Genomic DNA, 6,581 nt, shown 5'->3' on the forward strand with positions numbered 1-6,581 from the left:
GAAGTTTGTCGGAACGATTCATTTTGTGTTTTAAATATTTTGCGAGTTCATTCAAGTAGGCTTAACAAATAATCTGCTTGTCTATTATTTACCGGAAAATTAGAGTTTGTATATCTTGTTTGAATTTTTTTTAATTTAGAGAGTAATTAATTCAGATAATTTTCTTTATTTTTGAATTCGACTTTAAGAACAATCTTGTTAGGCTACACTAAATTATTTAAGATCCATAGGTTCCGTCTAAGTAATGGAACATAACAATTTGAGTGCGTTTAATTTTATTTTAGTCGAAAACTCTTCTTATTTTGGAATATAAGAGGTTTTTTTTTTTTTTTTGTGTGTACTAACAATCAATTAAACAGAAACTCTGTGTTTCACGAAAAACATCTATAATTGGTTAACTGGAGAATGTACACAACAGAATAATTTTTTCAATTTTCACAAATAATAGAAAAAATAAAACAATAAAAAAAATTATGTAAAGGTATAATGAGGTAGTTCTTTAAGATTTTCATCACCCGTTTATAGACTGGATTACTTAAACCACCTTCTACAATTTTTAATTATAAGTTTGTCATTTACAATTTATAAAACATTTTAAGATGAAAAACAGAGTACAAATAAAATAGGGTGAAAATGACTTTTCGTCATATAATTTTTTATTTTTATTTTTATTTTTGGATTTTTTTCATTAATATTGACAACTATCTATGGTTATTAAGACCATAATTATTGTAAAGGTATTGGTGATCTTGAACAAAATAAGGTTTTTGGAGTAATGACGCTTGATGTTCTTGTGTATATTTATATATCACTATTTTCTTTATAAGCATCTCTATAATGCTAGTGTGTATTTTTCTTCCTGCAAAGGTCAATGAATAATCTTTAGAAGATTGCAACTAATTTTTGTAAATAAACGTGAGATGTAGTAGAATTTCTACAAGCAATACTAGGCCGTGACCTCATCTCTACATGTACAAGTAATTTGCCGGAAAACTTTTAAGCATCTCAATTCTCATACAATTCGAAGAGGCGGCAAATATCGTTTGAGGACAACGATATCGTGTTCGGACTTCAAATTTGTTCTTAAAAAGATTCTGGTTTTTTCTTGTGATTTTATCTTTGTTTCATCTTCTTCCCTCCGAAATTTCAAACAAGAATTACTCAATTCCCAAAACTATCTAAATTTGTCTGCCAAAGCTTATAGTGTTAGTACTGATATTCTATTTTGTGACACAATATTTGAACAACCACCAAGACTTAGCAAACCTGTTCAACTGAAATAAGCCAGCAAATATCTTAAAGATATTGCTAGCATCCTTGTTATTATTTCGAATAGATTAACAGGGATTGTTATGTAAATTATTATGGTTTTTTATAGTATATAACATACAAAATCATACTTATTGTTGATCTCTTGTATATCTTGTTTGAATTATTTATTTATTTATTTATTAAATTTAGAGAGTAATTAATTTAGATAATTTTCTTGATTCTTAAACTCGCCTTTAAGAACAATCTTGTTAGGCTACATTAAATTCTTTAAGACCCATAGGTTCTGTCTAAGTAATGGAACATAACAATTTGAGTGTGTTTAATTTTATTTTAGTCGAAACTCTTCTTATTTTGGAATATAAGAGATTTTGTTGTCTATTTTTTGGTACTAATAATCAATTAAACAGAAACTCTGTGTTTCACGAAAAACATCTATGATTGGTTAACTGGAGAATATAGACAACAGACTATTTTTTCAATTTTCACAAATAATAGAAAAAAATAAATCAATAAAAAATTATATAAAGGTATAATGAGGTACGTCTTAAGATTTTCATTACCTTTATAAACTGGATTACTTAAACCACCTTGCTACAAATTTTAATTATAAGTTTGTTATTTTCAATTTATAAAACATTTTAAGATGAATAAACAGAGTACAAATAAAATAGGGTGAAAATGACTTTTCGTCATGTAATTTTTTTTTATTTTTTTATTTTTTTTGGATTTTCTTTCATTAATATTGATGACTATCTATGGTTATTAAGACCATAAGTATTGTAAAGGTATTGACGATCTTGAACAAAATGAGGTTTTTCGAGTAATGACACTTGATGTTCTTGTGTATATTTATATATTACTATTTTCTTTATAAGCATCTCTATAATTCTAGTTTGTATTTTTCTTCCTGCAAAGGTCAATGAACATTCTTTAGAAGATTGCAAGTAATTTTTGTAAATAAACGTGAGATGTAGACATGTAGTAGAATTTCTACAAGCAATACTAGGTCGCGACCTCGTCTCTATAGCAGGAGAGGAGCCAGCACCCTACAAGGGGGCGCAGCCTCGCGTGCTGGCTCCGCCGGGTAAGGAATGGAAGATTGCAATAGCCAGCAGTTGCAGTCTTGCAGAACCGCCTGGTCAGTGTAGCGGTCGCCGGTCACTGGAGAAGAAGAAGGAAGACGAAGGCCCGTTTTTTCTTTCTTTCTTTTTTTTTTTTTTTTTTTTTTTTTTTGTGGTTTGGGCGTCAATAAATATTGAATTTTGGGCCTATTATTATTTAGCCCAAATGAATTCATCCAACATATAATACGTGTACAACCTGAACCCGTTACCCTTTTCATTTGGCCACTTAACCTCAACCGCCGACCGGAACAGTGAACTCCATCAGACATTCAGATTGGTGACTCTTTCTTTCCCTCTTTATTATTATTATTATTATTTTGGTTTTGGACACACACCCTCATTGATTTCCATTTTTTAGTATTTTTACAAATCTGCTGATCAATTTACCTACCATTTTACCGTCGACACTTCTTCAATCTAGGTAATCTCTCTGTATATGCATATTTATGTACGTATATAGAACAATGTGTATATTCAAGTGATTTTTGAGGGCATTGAACTTTGAATCTGTTTTAGGAGTAAGCGATTTATGATTGGAATTCATAGTTTGAAGTACGGTAGTAATTAATGCGTTCATGTGAAGTGAGATCTTTTACTGGATTTGTTTTGTAAATTTCTTTGTTGTGGTGTTGTTCTATTTTGTTTGGCTATTTTGATTTTGTTCTATCTTGGTTCTTGGAGTTGTTGATGTTGATTGTTGAGCATTGAATAATTTAAATATTTAATATTAATTATGTTATGATTTATTCATTTGGAAATTTATGTTTGCAACTTGAGATTTATGAATTATGATAAGTAATTTACGTTTTATCATAATGAGTTATGATTATTGATTTGGGAATTTATGTTTACGAAATTGTATTTGCGAATTGTGATTTATGATTTATGATAAGTAATTTATTATTTGATGAGGAAATAGGATATTAGGAATTATTATTGATTTGAGAATTTACGTTTAGGATGACATTTTGCAAATTATGGAACGATTTTTTCAACAAAAATGATTGGGCTATTACGATCATCGATGGTCAACAATCATGGGCCAACAGTCAACGGTCAACCGCCCGAGCTGGACTTGGATCCTGGATTCGCCGCTACTCTATAGCTGCAAGAAATATGTCATCTCTTACAACAATACTGCCAGCAATTTCTTCAGATTAAGCGTGTCTCTATATGGTTATTAATTTGTAAAAGATTGAAAGTAACCTGCGCAATTTAAAAGTGTGATTTCCTTAAATTTTCTACGAACAAAGGTCAAAGAACAAACACTAAAAGTGAGGTTTTCATAAAGAATTTTACATTTTTCCTCAACATAATCATCTTTGAAGCATCTATGTGGCATTGCCATTTAGTTCTTCAAGCTTTGCAAAATAGATTTATCTCCACATATATGATTACAAGAGCGTGGTTGCGCACAACGGATTGTTGTCTTCTTCTTATATCTTATCTGCCAAGGGTAGTGTTCATCTCATTTTCCATTTTTTTTTTTTTTTTTTTGACATAACTGGACTACTCATTCACGCTAAAACTCTTAAATTCCCATGCAAAATGCTCGAGCTTGTAACAGTTGTAATATTCAACTTGAAATTTACCAAATCTCCCACCATTTTTTAGTTTTCCTCCTCCTCTATGAGAATTTTGTATTCCTCATCCTCTTGAATTATGTATGTTGATATTTCCCATCATTATTTTGAATATTTATATCTCCTCTTCCTTGATCTCTTTCATGTCCTTGACCTCTTTGTATCCTGCTATTTATTTCTTCCTTGTCATTCAGAGAAAGACTTGTTTTATTAATTCTCGCTTTTTCTTCAACAATTTCTTCTTGTGAGCTTGTAAGATTAGCAGAACTTAATCAATAGCTATTCCCCCTAGATCATCTGATTCATCAATTGTTACTACAATAAAAATGAATGTTTCATGTAAATATCGAAGAATTTTCCCAATCACTTGAAGATCATGTACTCCTCCATATCTTTTCATCTAATTGACAAACACCCTTGCTCATGAAAAATAATCTAATTTTGATTCAAATTCCTTCATGAAAAGTGCCTCGTATTCTTCTTTCAAAGATTGGAGACGTCTTTTTGACTTTATTCGCACTCATAAGGTCTTGATGAAGTATACTAAAAGCCTTTTGATTATTATTGCTAGTTACTTATTGTAGCCTCTTTGGGCTTGAAACATGCCGCGTTCACTTTGAAATTTATAACCTCTCCCACCAAGTCGTGGAAGTCTCAACTTTAAAGATTATCTTCCTTCGTACAAATCGACCATGTACTATAGTTATCTTTAGTGAGTTGTGGAAAGAGTTGTTTGCTATCTCTTCTTCTCATGCATCTATAACCTTGCTTTGATACTAGGGTTTTTTTTTTTTTTTTTTTTTTTTTTTGGGGGGGGGGGGGGTTGAAAATTTGGAGATTGAAAACCCCTCTTAAGAGATGAGATAACAATTTTAAAACAACACTCAATTTTATTTCGTAATTTGACATAACAAAACGACCATTTCCTTTGTTGGTCAATTAGCCCTTATTAGTTGTGCGAACATGCGGTCTTTTATTCATTAAATTATGGTTACAAATTGCCATGTTTGTTGCTAAAGTTTAGGAATCCCTCAATCGGTAATTTTTAGTTTGTAGATATTTCTCGAAGGAAACTGATCGAGATTTCTTGTCGCAAATGCTGTACGGGGAGATCAAATGGGGTGAATTTAAACCGTTACATGTTGCATAAATTCACATGGAAATTCATGAAGACTAATTCTTTTGCGTTAAATTATCTCCATGCCTGTTATATGGATTATTTGCTAATTCGGAGATTTTACTATGTTTCGTCGTCTACTTGTCAGCCTTATGGAAACATTGGATCTTGCCAATTGAGACTTTTAATAACTTTTTGAGATTTAAAAAGTTTAAACAATTTTCAATGTAGACTTTTTTAGACTCTCTAAAATTATTGACGTATTAAATTGAAACTTCTATAGGCTATTAAAAGTCTTTAAAAGCCACAGTATATTCAATTGAGACACTCATAGATTTTTAAAAAGTTTATAAAAATTACGATGTGTTCAATTAAAACTTTTTAGATGTCTCTATAAATCTTGCTGTATTCAAATTTTAATTACTTCTAGAGACTTTATTAGATTTTAAGCAGAAGGTACTCATATAAAATTTCAAAATTTGTCTATTATTAATCACGAAATTTTGGGAGACTTTCATATTTTTTTTCGATCTTTCTTTCCATTTTCTTTCTACGAACATTAAAGGTATAATTAAAATTTATTTTTTTCTATTGATTATATTTATTTACATTTATATCTCTCTCTCTTATTGTTTATCTTTATTTTCTATGAAAAAAATTAAATTAACAATTTTTTTTTCTTTTATCAATCAATTTTTGTGAAATGTATTTATTTTTTTTATTAAATTATAAAATTTTATATGAAAAATTTATATTAAATTTAAATATATTGATTTTTATTTATTTTCAAAAGTATATTGTATTTATAATGTTGAATACTAAATTTATTGTTTACATATATATGTCTAATTTTAATTATTATTTATTTAATTAAGTTCTTAAGTTTTTATTCTTTTAATTTATTTTTGTGATAGTATCCTTTGAAAAGATCCACATGGAGTCGAGGTCTCTAGCGCGGATGAGCAATTGAATGCGGTTGTGGAGATTAAGACAAGGGTTGATGAGGCAGAGGTAGAGTCTGGAAGGTGAGGCTTGTTAGAGTTGTTGATGTGAGATAAGCAAGAAGCGGGTAATTAAAATAATAGTAATAATATTGAAAATCATAAAAGTAATTAAAAAAAATTTTTTTGTATGTTTCATTTATTAATTATACTTATAAGTTAAAAAATACTTGTTGACCATGGAATAATAGATGTTATTGTCAAAATAGATAACTTGCTCTATAATTTTATCCGTAGAAAAATATTTCTTAAAAATTTATTTATTTATTTATAAATTAATGTTATAAAAATTATACTATTGAAGTAAGTCAAACATGAAAGTGAAATAAATCCATTTTCTTTGAACTCTCGATATTCTTGGTCAAATTTTCACACTCTAGGTGGAATTAAAATGTGAAGATATAGAGGACTAATGTCCATATTAGATAATATTTTTTCAGAAAGGAGTATTTTGACCCCAAAAAAAAAAAAAAAAAAAAACCTT

This window comes from Olea europaea, unplaced genomic scaffold (genome assembly GCF_002742605.1).
Source record: "Olea europaea var. sylvestris unplaced genomic scaffold, O_europaea_v1 scaffold6172, whole genome shotgun sequence".
Taxonomy (NCBI): domain Eukaryota; kingdom Viridiplantae; phylum Streptophyta; class Magnoliopsida; order Lamiales; family Oleaceae; genus Olea; species Olea europaea.